Source organism: Bombus vancouverensis, chromosome 3 (genome assembly GCF_051014615.1).
Source record: "Bombus vancouverensis nearcticus chromosome 3, iyBomVanc1_principal, whole genome shotgun sequence".
NCBI lineage: Eukaryota > Metazoa > Arthropoda > Insecta > Hymenoptera > Apidae > Bombus > Bombus vancouverensis.
The window spans coordinates 21104661-21118897 of NC_134913.1; the positions used below are offsets into that span (position 1 = coordinate 21104661).

Genomic DNA, 14237 nt, shown 5'->3' on the forward strand with positions numbered 1-14237 from the left:
AAAGGCGTTTTCGTGGAAAAGTCGTTGGCGTTGAACCAGGCACGCTTTGCCAGCCGTGGAAATCAAGATTTCACCGAGGCGATAGTATATACACAGAGAGATACTGGCGAGCGCGAGCTGTTGCTCGAAAGCCGTGTGCCCCCCGGAGCCGCGGTACCGCGGTACCGCGGTGTCGCCGGTAAATTCTTCCGAGATGACAGGGCCTCGGATTGCGTTATCTGATGCGCGGCAAGGACGGTAACTCGTTTAATCTTTTAACACGGTTGGTACGCGCCTCAGCCACGCGTAAGTCAACCTTAATTGTTTGACACCGCGCTATGGAGGAAGCATGTTTCCGGCTGGCAGAGGAGAAAAGATAAGCTTAAGGGCCTAGCATAGAGACGACCAATCGAGATTCTGCCGGTCGATAATCGTCGATGTAATCGACAGAGAATGAGCTGTGCACGCTCACCAGATATCTGCAAGATGGGCGAGAACGAATAATGGCTAGTGACGGCGTTGGTGGTTTGCGACGTCGAGTCAGAGGAATCGGGAAATCGAAATCAATGTATCAGCTATTATTCGAAGCAGTTTGGGGATTTTTAAGCTTCTACGAGATTGGTTATTGCACGTAGGTATTGCTTATCGTAGGTATTGCACGTATTGCTCGTAGGTAGGTTTCCGTGTTCGAGGAATAAGGGTTTCGACTAATTTCAAATACGGTAGAACTCGGTTTGTACGAACCTGTCGTCGGATAGGTTGATTCGTATCGTTCGGCCAAACCCTTCGTACGATAGGTGTCTGTATCTATTTCTCCCTATCATCCATGATTTTTCGTTCGGTTAATCGGAGTTCGGGATATTCACGCAACAGCACTGCGCGAAACGTTTCCTCTTAAATACATAATAATGTCGCAAACTTGTCGATCAACTGCGAGGCACGAGAGTGTGCCAGACAACGCGTGTCCCTACTATTTACATCTTATCGTTGCACGCTCTCATATTATAAGTAATGGAGCGACGTTAGGCGATGGTAGTTTGTATACGTGATAAGAGGTCGCGTAAGATTCCGATAACCAGGTCATGAACGATCGATATCGGACGGATATCGAGGAAAGATATCGAACGATTGGACAAACATACCTCGTATCCTTCTACAGAGATTTCTAGCCTTTGAATTTCATCGGTAAATCGATATTTTTGTCGCTTCGGAAAAACTTGAAAAATTGTTAAAACTTTATTAAACTTGTCGGATGCAACTCTCTTTCTTTTCTTCCTTTTCATCTTGCGAAGTAAACAGAGGCATCGAAAAATCGTTTCCTTCTTGATTCTCCCTCGCCAAAGACGGATCTATCCGCGCCAAATTTTTCTCCAAAAACCGCACGAGTTTACACGCTGTTCTTAGAAATTACGGGGATCGTTAATAGGAAAGAAAAGACAATTGCAGGAAAACTTTGATCGATTTACCAGATCGAAATTGCGAAGCAGGGCGAAATTCGAACAAGAAGGGACAACGACTTTCGCTGGTGAAAATAATTTAATCCGGTTCGCGTCCTTCCTTGCGTGTCTGCTTTCTGAAACCGGTTGGCTCCTGTCCATCTACCCCCGAGAGATTCGTCTGACGGCGATCAACGGTCGTTGGTCGGGGGTTTTGTTAATGTTTTGTCGTGGATCGATTCAACGGCCGCGAATTAATCGACAGCGAATCATAAATACGCGAATGAAAATTTTAAAGAGAAATTTTCGCTCTCCTCCTGCATGACATTTATCGATCGACTGGCGTACTTGTGTCTCTAGCATCCCTTAAAATTGAATAGAACCTGCCGGTGTTTAAACGAAGATGATTCGATTTCCACTTGAACGCGCAAGTATATGTGTACGTGTATTGCGTTTACACGTAATATGTATATACGTATTATACGGCGGAGCGTGAAAAGACAGAAATGCCTGGTGCCGTGCACATCGAACGATCGAATCCAATGGACCTGTTTCGACTAGAGCAGCGAACAATCGACGGTGACTGGAGGGGGATCGAGAAGGTAGAACGGAGCTCTGGACGGTTCCGAAAAGCGAGAGAGCAAAAAATGAGAGACGGGCCGAAGTGGCCGAAGGTGGAAGGGTATGAAAGACGCGAGGGAAGGAAAGAGCCGGGAGGGGGCAACGAGTAAAATATGATAGCAGGATTCGCGAAATATGAGACCGAAACGAGGGGATTCTTTGCCCCAGGCCCCTGTACGGGCACAAAGGCTTATCTTGTCCCTGGATTGGCCATTGGCCGAGCGAACTGCCATTTTGGTACTCCACCTCCGTCGTCTCCTCTTCTTCTCTTTCTTCCGTCTCTGGTTGTACCATGCTCTCATCTCCGTTTCTCTTTCTTAAACCCGGTCTCTTTTTCGTCCCGTTGTTTCGAGGCTTGTTGCGTCGGTCCGTTTGCTGCGCTTTCCTTTCTTGTCGGGTCCTGCTGTCCCGTAAAAGGATCCGCTAAATAGCGCTAAGAGGTTCGAGGAAAGAGGATACTCCGGCATTCAGAATCTCTCGCAGACGAGTTGCATACGTGCCACTTGCGTCCACGCTGCACACTCCACGCACCGCGTCTCTCCAACTCCCCAACTCCCCGACTCTCCGACTCTCCGACTCTCTACGCTTCGTATCGACCTTTGTAAATTGCTCTGGTATATACTACATTCGTGGATCGAAGCGTCGTTCTTGCCAGAGCATCATCGTTCCTTCTCCAGCTCGATGAAACTCTGCCGCTACTGGCACGCGGGGGATCTGTTTTTCCGATTCCTCGGCAACAAGTTGTGGAACGACGCGGGAAAGTGTACACGACGAAAGAAAGAACGAAATTGTCCATGTAATTTCCACGAGCAATAGCGAACACGTTGGATTACAACGCAAAATGCAAGTGGCAACAGCAGTTGCTCGTCACCGACATTCACACTCACACTCTCGCACTGACGGACGATAGCGATTACAAGACTACAGACCGATCTGATAATGCGATTCATCCGATAACGTGGCCCTCTGGCTACGCGTACACGCTGTGTATTTCGTATTGCAGCCTTGAAAAACGAGGATTAATAAGTCGGTAGCGTAGGAACAGCCGTGCAACCACGACAATTCGTACAGTGAAAAAAAGATCGAAGCATAGCGTTCGAATTCGATAGTAATCGACGAGAGAGATACTCGTCGATACAACGTAACGGATACACGATCGTCGCTTCTGATACAAAGTAGGATTATTATAAATTTGAAACATCTTCTGGTTACTTTTCCTGCAAAATGAAACATATTCTCGATCGAAATATTTCGTCGCAAAATGAAATACACGAAGGAAATATTTCCTACGTAGGAAAATATTTTCGGTGTAGTAGATATACCAGCTATATCGTTTCACTAAAGTATATGGTAGCTACCTGACCGCGATGATGATGTAAAGGTGGCATCGTGCGAAAGGTGCCATAGATCGTCCCGATGAACAGTCCGACAAAGGCAAGACGATGTTATCCGCGACGCCATCTTCTCAGGTATACGTCCAGGTGTTCGCACGGAATCGGGAATTCGCTAGTCACAGTGACCGGCGCTCTTCCTCGCCTCGGCTATCGCTAAAATACCACCTGATACATCAAATTTCGTGGCGCGTTGAATCTGGAGAAATTTCGTTGTTTCTACATATACGAGTGTACTTTGCGCGTCATATATGAAAATTGTTGGAAAAAGCGATCGGACGTTTTATCGAAATTTGTTTCGTTTACTTTGATTCCGCGAATACACGCGTTTTCGTTAAAACATCCACTTTAAATGCACGCTCGTTCGTTTTTCTCCACGATAATACGCGCTTGACAGAAAATCTGTTTCGGACATATATCTCGACGTACTTTCGATTGGACCTTGTGATATAACGTAACTCGATATATAAACGCGCGAGCGGAAGAAGGAGAGGGAGAGAGGAAGAGAGGAGAGTGAAAGGGAGGCCGAAAACGATGGAACAAGTTCTGGCGTTGAGAGCCAGGAGATGTTCCATCGGAACACGCGCGCTATGATACATCGTTGAAGATGTAGATCGCTTCCAGCTCCTAGCGCATAATCCAGCAGCCTTGCATTGTCCACGCTGGACAATGGCTGGCGCGTTCTGTTATCTCGCAGCCCTTATTCGACTCGCTTCTTCTTTTCTACGAGTCTCCTCTCTCTTTCCCCCTACCCTTATAGCGGTTCCATTCTTCTGCCCATGGATCGTGCTTAGTATATCTTGGCTGGAAGGGCCACAACACAGTTGCCGCACAATTGCGCCGATTGCGAACGGTCAGCTCGAAGTAACTCTTTGTTATCTCAATTCGATTTTCCTCCAGGAATTAAGAAGCATTTTCTTCGGAAAAGAAATTCTTACCTTGGTTTCCGTTAAAGGAAACTCGATGCTTAGTTGGTCGATCGCGTACTTTGGACGATGGACGTGCTTTTTAAGCAAGTTCGTTATTCTTCGTTATAGCCATAGAAGCTAATTTAAACATTCCATGTACAACGTAATTGAGCGACAGTGACAAAGTAGGTTGGAATATTGAATAAATCGTAATAGAGACGATAGATCGAATAGATTCTCTTCGCATCACGTTTTGTTCGTTCTCTTGAGATTCTGTCAAACGTACAAGTCGATATACAATTTTTAAATAACGAAACATCTATTTCGCGTAATCTCTACCACGTCCGTTTCCATCTGTTTTATTCTCGTTCGTGGTTACGAACACAAGTACTTGCTTATTAACCTAATTATCAACTCGATGCTACATGTACATATCGTGTATATAATATCACGAACCAAAGTATCGAACGAGAAAACAGTACCTACAAAAGCTCAGCCTTTGAACTTTGAACGTCTCTAATCACCGTTTAAGAGCATCGCTTTGCGCTATGTTGTTGTCAGGCTGACGTATCGGTGAACACGTCGGAGCTGGATCGAACGTATCGTCCCTATATCGGAGGAATAATTTATCAGAACAATACCGATATTATTGCCATCGATCAAAGAAGCTCGTTTCGATTGACATATCCCTTCCTGTCCGAGACGTTGGAACGCCGTGGCACGATCCTTGTCGAGCTTCCTTCTTCTTTTTCTCCGATATAAATTATGCTTTTGTTTCTTCATCGGGACGATCCGAGAAACGATCGATCGGTCTGGACAAAGATGCGACGCGACGCGACGCCGCGCCGTGCCGCGCCGTCGTCGACGAAAAGGAAGAGGTTGAAGTTGAAGGCGACTGTCAAGAATGACGGCACCCTCCCGAGAGAGAAGACGCGCGCATTTATTGTTCGCGATTCCATGGTCCATTTCACGTCTCTCCTCTTCCTTTTCCTTTCGTGGCCCTCCTCCCTTTCTCCATGCGTGTTTAAATCGTATTTAAAATATCCTTTACACGACACATCCAGTTTTTTTACATACATATTTATATTAGAAAGGGACTGGAGCTCGATCGACGAAAATTACGCAAATTCCGAAAAATTACTATTCCGTATGAAGAAAAGGGGCTCGCGCAGGACACTTTCGCAAATACAGAGTAGAGCGAAACTACGTTTACCCAACACGGCCGCTGTTTTCCAACACGACTCGTGCTCTTCTTAGGGCTTAATTTTAATTAATTGCGCATTTCGAAAATACACAGTACGAAACGAACAATTCTGCGACCGAATGGAAAAAATGTCCAACCACGTTTAACGCTGTTTGCTAACGGAATCGTTCGTCGCACGGACGCCCAACTAACCCAACTTGTTTTTCCGATATCGATCGCTCCTCGAACCAACCAAGTTCCGCGCACTCGCACCACGTTATAAAGTGTTTCGATTCGTCAACTTTCAAGCGGATGTCTTGATTGGTTTAGGTGGTTGACCGAAGACCGCAACTATGGCTTGCATGAGAGGTGGTAAAAAGAGGCTTTAACTGCCAGTAATAATACTTATAGAATCGATCGAGACCACGGTTTAATCGTGTCGTTATCAACCACGGTACCCCCGATCCGATAATTTTTTCCATTAGAAAAACGTGAAACGTGGAAACGTTGTACCGAGTCTACAAAAACCACTCTACCCTCATTGTCGTTGGCCAGTCTTCGTCTTTCATCTGCGATCCTGTCTCGTGAAGCGCAACAGGATCGAACGATGCTCACACGTTACGTAAACGTTAAACCATTCGCGGCGAAGCGACGCGGTTAGAGTTTCCTTTGCGCTCGCTTTCGAGTCGGGTCACCGTCGGTGACCCCTTCTCACCTGGCCGAGAGTCGTAGCTGTAAAGCAGAGGCCGCCGCAAATCCAGAACGAATCGAAAGTGCCTTCGAAGGTTCCTTCGATTTCGTTTCCCGACCGCATGCGTTTCAAGTGGCGAGCAAGCTCGTGCATGTTTGACAAAGGCTCGTAGACTCCAGTTGCATTTTAAATTATATATTCTAAAACGACGAAAGGCGATATTTTAAAATTTAGGTTAGCTACATTTCTCTAGAGTAGTTGGTTTTATACGATCAGAGGGCAGACACAACGTCGAAATATCGGTTTGCAGTTTCAAGAGGTTTTTGCTGGAGAAATAAGATACAAGAGCAAGGAAAAAAACATAGCCGCGAAGTTTGGAATTGTTCAGAAATTCGGAGAATTGGGAAATGTTACAACGTTTTTTCTTTTGCTCGAATTATTTTCACATCGGTATGATAAACGTGGCAATCTCGTCGGTCGATCCTATCAGAGGATTATGTAACCAGACGGACTGTTAACGGAAGAGCGCGGCGCGGCCGTGGCGGCGAACTTCTCGCAAGGAAAAGGTTAACACCGTGTTTACTGGAAGGAGACGCCCTTAAGCTAGAATAGAACGAAGCCGAACACGTTGTTCCGTCTCGAACTGCCGTCGAGTTTCTACGTCCCTTGCGTTTCACAGCCAGCATATATCCCGCGTACACTCGTATCCCTTATAATCGTTACCGCGACACTCGCACGAGCGAGTCGCGTTGCAAGATGAACAGACCCGATGATCCGCCAGATCTGCCAGAGCTCTGGTCGATGGGTGTCCTTCGTGGAAAGCGATACGTGGACGCGTCCGTAGTTGCCAGGATCGCGGCACGGCGCGGCAGTGGACGTATACCGTTAGGCCACATCCAACGCGTGACGGTCCCGCAAAAGGCCGCGGACGATCCCTGATCCTCGAAGACGATAGCCGGATGACGAGCGAAGCCCGGTAGAAAAGACCGTTTGACGAATAGACAAGTCGGTATAAACACGAACGCATATACCGGCACAGCCGTTTCGCTACCGGCCTCGGATGGAGATAAGCCTCCGTTGCCATCGACATCGACCCTGCCCGTTCTTCTTCTCCTTCCGCTTCTTTTTATTCTCCTTCCTTTACCATCCTGCTCCTCCCTTTCGTCTTTTTTCTCATACGTTAACCTTAACGTATACCCATTGCGATACGTCCGTATTTGAACGATACGCCCCTTACAACCTTACTTACACCCTACGTACTTAGTCCTGCCATACGCTCTGTCATAAATATATCGAGTGCTTGTAAAAGACTACGAAACGTTATAATCTTCGACTAATAGGTAATAATAAACTATAATATTCTACAGCGGCACGCAAGCTGGATCGAAGGATATTATTCGTTTATCCGCTTTTGTAAAATCGAAAGAATTCCAGCTATTGAAACTTCTACGAGGAATTTTGCAGGTCGCACTCTTTCGTTTCTGTCTCTTATCCCTACTTTCTACGATATAACGTTTACATAACGTAATAACGGTGCAAAATACTTGGTATCAACGATGTAGATTCCGTGTCAGCAGGAGCGATCGGATAAGCCGCTTACTTTTCACAATTTCATCTTCTACAAGAATTTTCTTAAGCTACTGATTTCATTGGTTTGGTATGATCGACGTTATAGAGATCGGCAATAATTATCGTTTGTATGCGTTTACGTTGCTATAGGAAGAGTTGCCGACTCTCTCCGTATATTCGATGATTGAGGCTTCTCTTCGCTTATCTAAAATAATTCGTTTCGCACGAATTTTCCGCTGCTGCTCGTCTAGTTTCTTTTCTTTTATGTCTTCGGTTCCGGTATTCTTCTCCGAAAGATTCCGACTATCTTTTCAGAAGCCCTGTATCGGCAGATTTTACCGGCAGAATTCGATCCGGAGAAGCAGGCGACGATTCGAACGTCGCGACTAAAGTCTCGACTAAGAACACTTATCGACACCGGCAAAACGTTCGTTGCCGCATGGTGTTAGTTTCTTCGCTGTGGCGCGTACTTGCACGCGTGGTGCTCGGTTTTGCGTGCACGGTATTTATAACTCGATCCTCTTATCTGGCACGATTCGATGACACAGACAAGTTGCCACGGCAACTCGTTTGAAATCTCAATTTGATTTACTGCGCCGTTGAAAGTCGACGGGTTTCGTTCCTGTTAGCAACGTTCTGTCACTGCTCGGCTATCTTTCAATATGCGAGTTGCTGCAGGATTCAGGCTGAAGGAAGGTTGGCTCGGCAGATATCGATACAAGGTGAGTGGTGTGATATCGTGAATCGCGTTCGTACACTGTTTGTCCTTTGGTCGTGCGGAGTTTGGTGTACCGCAAATCTGAGACGTAAATTTATTCGAAAACCATTTATTTATCCGTTTGGTTGTTTTTGGTTTCTCACAGATTCGTCGACGATCACGATATCAGTTACTTCGTAGAAAACAGGAAATTGTTCGAGGAAAAACGTCGAATAATGCGAAAAGAGACAGATTGACGATTCAAAGAGAACATTTTCAGGATCGTATCTCTTTCACGGATGCAACGAGGCAAGTACGTTCTACGGTTCTATCAATTTCACCACCTTTTTCCAATGGAAACGTAGATGTTTGCCATTGTATAAATCTGATAAATTCTCCCGTCGTTCTGCTCAATTAAGCGTAACTATTGTCACGTTAACAATTCATATCGATGTCTGACGATACCAAGAGAACTTGCACGTTCTGAAATCGCGGCTAAACATCGTAACGAATAACTCGATCGTAGCTAACAGAAATTTCTTCCATCGATAAATCGATACGTCCATTTGACGTATCTACCTTTCCCGTTAACAAGCGTTCAAGTTACAACGCGAAGGTTCTCGTCGCTGACAAGATGCGTGTCATCGATAATTACAGGGCACACATTCCACGTTCGTATAGCCAGGAGAGCACGAGCGAACAAAAACGATTTTCGGTCTAGAGAGGGATAAGGGGCTGGTGGTTGTTCCCCCCCCCTCCCTCCCGCGCTGCTGTTCGTTAAATTTCGCGAAAGGACCCGCGAAAAAACGATCCGAGTAGCGCTCGATCTGCCGGCGATCGATCGGCGACTCGAACAGGCGGGCAAGCGATGTCGTTATCGCGCGCCGAGGAAATTAATTTGAGCGACGAAACAAGCCGCCGGTTTATCGGTGGGAGTTAATTGCTAGCCCGAAGTCCGAGCCCCGGTGCGACGTGGCGGCCTCTCGAATCCCCATCGTTGCTCCCTCGTTCGTATCGTTTTTCATCGAAGGCGCGCGCAAAAGCCGCGTTTGTACGTCGCCGGTAGGCTTAATTAAAAAGCAAACGCTCGCGATGATTATAGCGCGAACGGGATCCAACTGTATTTCCGGCTCTTTAGTGGAATTTTTTCCAAAGACCACGCACACGAATCGATCGATTCGATCGAGATAAATCACCAAACGTACATGCGCCTATCGGAACAACGATAATACCGGCGCAAAAAAGGTAATTTTATTTAATCGCTCGTGGAAGTATTATTTCGATTTAACGAAGAGATCGTCGGGTACGTGTTTCGTAGACCCGGGTTATACCAGTGTCGCCAAAATTTTCGAACGTATGCGCGCGTATTATGTGGAAGGTCTTTCGATTTCCGTGCAGTCTCCGACTTGTCCTCGTTTGAAGGGTGAACCGGCAGATTGATTTCCTCCTTGGAATCGCCGCCAACACAACCGATCAATTTCACCGTTCGTTTCACTCCTGTTGTCGACGAATCGTTCGTACATTTCTCCGGTGCGTTCGATCTTATTTCTTGGGAGAGAAGAATGGTGTAGTGACGAGAGCAAAACGCAGAACAAGTAAGGATCGTGTAACGTCGTAATCTTCTTCCCCGAACGATGCTCTTTACTCGGATCTCTACTTCGTTTTCGAACCAACTTCGCCACCCAGAACGTGTTTCATTGCGCGTATCGTTATCGCGAAACGTTAAAGAGAGAAGTGAAATCTTGGGTAGAAATCAAGTCGTATCTACTAGTCTCGTAGGATGATTAACAAAGGAAGAAAAGGAATAAAGGAATAAAGGAATAAAGGAATAAAGGAATAAAGAATAAGATTGCTTTTCTCGTTACTTCCCTTGCTTCGATTTACTTGGCCATATTCCTCGGATACCGGCAATCTGTTTCTCCGGATACAGTATATAACTGTATAGAGTATGCGACGCATGCACGTACACAAGCGGTGCCGCTTTGTCCACGTCAACCGAGATCAGCATGGTTCGATCGTGTAGATCTCGATGGACGCTGATCGTATAAGTATACACGCACGTGCACCGTGGCTCGCTTAGAGGAATCGCATAATGCCGACTATGGATCCTTTCGAGTCGTCGCGTCCACGTCGCGTCGTCCCTCGCGGTGAATCCATGAATCTTTGAAAACCTGCCGTTCGTAGATCCATGAACGGCCCCGCATACATGTTTGTTTATTGGGTAGGGTTGATCGACGAGAATCGACGAAAAGAAGGGATGCACGAGACGGGAATATGTCATATATCGAAAGACGGAATATTTTCGACCGAGGAATTTGCCGATGATTCGTTTCTTCTTGAGAGAGAGAGAGAGAGAGAGAGAGAGAAATGCCATCTGCCGCAAAAAGAGAGAAAAGGAAAAAGAAAGAAAAGGGCAGGAGAGGGAAACGGACAATTTGGTGGGTTGCGTGGATATGTCGGGCGTATTTAAAATGCAAATGCAGACCACGTCGCGGTGGTTCTTCCCGGTTTCTTCCCGAGGCAACCGATCGTGGATGTGGCCCACGTAGAACACGGCTTCTTCGTTTCGACTCGTCCTCGAGTTCTCTCATTCAGGCTTCCCTTTTAACGGATCGCCAAGCAGAAAAGGACGATTTAGTTCTTCTCGTCGCGTCTCTCGGGGCATCTTATTAAGAACGCGCATAGCGATTGCAGCGCGAGCGGGAATGCCGAGTCGAGTCGTTGCCTTTAAACGCGTTTCTCCTTTTCGCGAAGCAGAAGAGGCATGGTTGGGAATGGGCGAGCGAGTAAAAAAAGCCGCCGCCCGCGACGCGATGCGACGCGACACGATGCAACCGAATCGAAATCGACCGTCCACCGTTTTGCCAACCGTTTCTTAAATATCCGATTTCGACCGCGTCTTAATAACGCGCCAAGTCCGCCCCTGCTTCTCTAACGAATTTCTTCGCTCGAAATGGGTAAAAAATTGCCGCTGCCCTTGCAAGCTGTGCTTGGGTATCTTCGCATAAGATTCTCGGCTGTCGCCGACCGGGCAATTCCCTTTACACGTACGTATTTCGTTTTAACGAGCTTCGTTCGACGAGGTGCGTGCAAAGAAGGAGACGTTATAGGAGACGCGTTTCCAGCAGCTTGAGCCGTTGCGCGCGTAGAGTTGACACGCTGCACGAAACGATCGTTTCGATTTTGCACAAGCACGTATTGGAATTAAAAGGATTCGCGACTTTCTTAGCCCGCTGCAAGCTACGAGGCTCGACCGGCGAGGATCGTTACCGAGTCCCCTCGATTTGGTAAGGCGTGCATGCAATTCTTCGACGTGCACTCGCATGCAAGAAACGTTGGTTCGCCGTTTCATCGTGAAAAAGGACTACGTGATGGCAGCGTGACGAACAACGGCCAGACGATGTTCGTTTCGCGATCGTTCCACGACTTCCGCTTCGCCAAGCTTTCTACAAATTCGACAAAAAGCTGATCGATAAGTCGCTTTGCGTAAGGTGTGATCGTCTCGTTGTAGCTGGATCGTTCGTTTCTTGCGTATTTCTCGTCTTACTTTGTAGCGTGGCAAATCGATGGATAAGAAACGATTGGACTTTATTTCACGCAAGCTACAGCCAGGAGCATCGATGGAAAAAACGTCGATTTTCCGATGAATATTTTTGGTGATATCGTCGCTTCGTTTCGTCAAATCGCTTCTATGCACACGATGGTGTTGGCAAAGTTGTTGCTGCGTTAAATTGGAATGTACAAGAAAAATAAATTTCTGAAAAACGAGTAAGTAAGGCTGGGAAAAGAGCGGAATCGTAGATTTCTATCCATTTACGCGAATGCGACAAATCGAAAAGTCTTTGTAGAATTAATCAAAAATGAAAATAGACGCGAACATCGATCTCTCACGCACTCGTTATACACGTATGTGCTTTTTACTTATACATATATACCTACTTACTTTCGATACTTGGCTGTAAACACGAGACTGTCTAATAATCACAAAGATACCGGTAATCGTCGAAACGGTCCGAATTACATATTTATTTTCGAAATATTCCAACTTTTACATTTGCACGTACCAAGAAACAAACGTTCTTCCTCGACAATCCCGATATTTTTACCAGCCTGAAATCGTAATTACTCGATTAACTAGCGTATAAATCGATTTCGACTACCCATCGTCGCTCAAAAGTATAATATTCGGTACGCATCGTTCGCGCTATCCCCTAGGAACTACCGGACGCCGGCTCCATGGCGTAATTAACGGTAGCGGTCGGTGATTTTTTTCCATCGGGTTCGACGTTATCCGAGAACGTTAAAACGTCAGCTAATCGGTCGCGTGTGTGTTTCGTCGAGAAACTGCTTACCTACCGACCCGCCGCGCAAAGTAGAAAAGGTCATGGACACTGTGGGTGCACGCGTAAATTCCCATTCCTCTCGTTCCATCGGCTTTCAAACGGTTGCGTTACGAGGCGTTTCTTAATTTCACGCAACTTTATTTATAGTTGTCCAATTCCTCGCTTGCTTATACTATGTACGTATTCTCTTATAATCCCGTTGTTCGCGTACCTCCGTCCGCTGCACTTTGTTCGTTTCCTCGAGTTTAGCAAATTGCAGGATATGTTTTTCTGTACGCGACTATGATCATTCGGAGAAGCGATTTCTCATCAAATCCAATTTCCAACATCTTTTGTCCGTTCGTTCGTTCGTTCGTTCGATTAAGATTATCGCGATTATTTTTTCCGAGAGCCACGTATCGTAGGTTTAAATAGATCTCTTGCGGATTAGCGATAAATATAGTATAGAATAATAATCTTCGACTGCGACACAATGAAATGCAATCGACGCGTAATATCGATTGGAATATTAGTAAAGAACGGGATGTACTTCATCGTCGTAAACGCTCGTTGCGTTTTATCGTATATTAACGAGCGATTTGTTTTTCTTGTGTTTCAGGTAAGTCCGATCTCTCTGTTCGTTCGAGTTTCCCCGTGGGTCTTTGTCTAGCGAGAATCACCGGAGCGTGACATTTTGCACAGCAGGTCGATCTGTAAGTCGGTGATCGGTTTTCGTATAATTTCGAATTTGTTAGATCGCGCGCGACCAATCGAACGTCTTACGCGCTAATAATTTCCTCCTTAAACCGACCGTTCTAATCTGACAGATAATTTCGCATCGTTGCTCGCTTCGCGACACGGTAGGAACGTAACACGGCAATAAACGGCCGCGTAACAGGCATAATACTCCTCTTACGATTCATTATCGCGATTGTGCGAATACATATCAACCGAGTTTCCCATCCATCCGCAGTAGCGCGAGGCAAAAAGGACACCCGAGCCCTGTCGATAATTTTATTTGGCCGATCTCGTGCGTTTTCGGTCAGTCGTTTCGTCCACCAAAAGCGGAAGCACCTGCGCAAGTCGATTTACAATAGCTCGCCGACACCGCTAAATCACTCCTTTATTTCCTGGAAATATAAATCAGCCAGGATTCACGCCGCGAGATGCTACGAGTATCGGGCCACGATCGGATCCCCGGAGAGTACAGCAACAACGATATTCGATTTCCTTTGCCTATCGTTCTCGGTTCTCGCCTCCACTTCTCCCGTCTCCTTTTCTCTTCCCTTTTCTTCCCTTGTCTTCTTCACTTCTCTGCTCTTCTCTTCTCTTCTCTTCTCTTCTCTTCTCTTCTCTTCTCTTCTCTTCTCTTCTCTGCTCTTCTCTTCTCTTCTCTTCTCTTCTCTTCTCTTCTCTTCTCTTCTCTCTTCTTCACTTCGC

At 46.3% G+C, this 14237-nt stretch overlaps 1 protein-coding gene across 3 annotated transcripts in view; it reads left to right on the forward strand.

The window, feature by feature from the left end:
- The window catches only part of N (neurogenic locus Notch protein), a 183331-nt gene that overhangs the window by 130686 nt on the left and 38408 nt on the right, over positions 1-14237 (forward strand). The gene's annotated exons all lie outside the window — the stretch shown is intronic.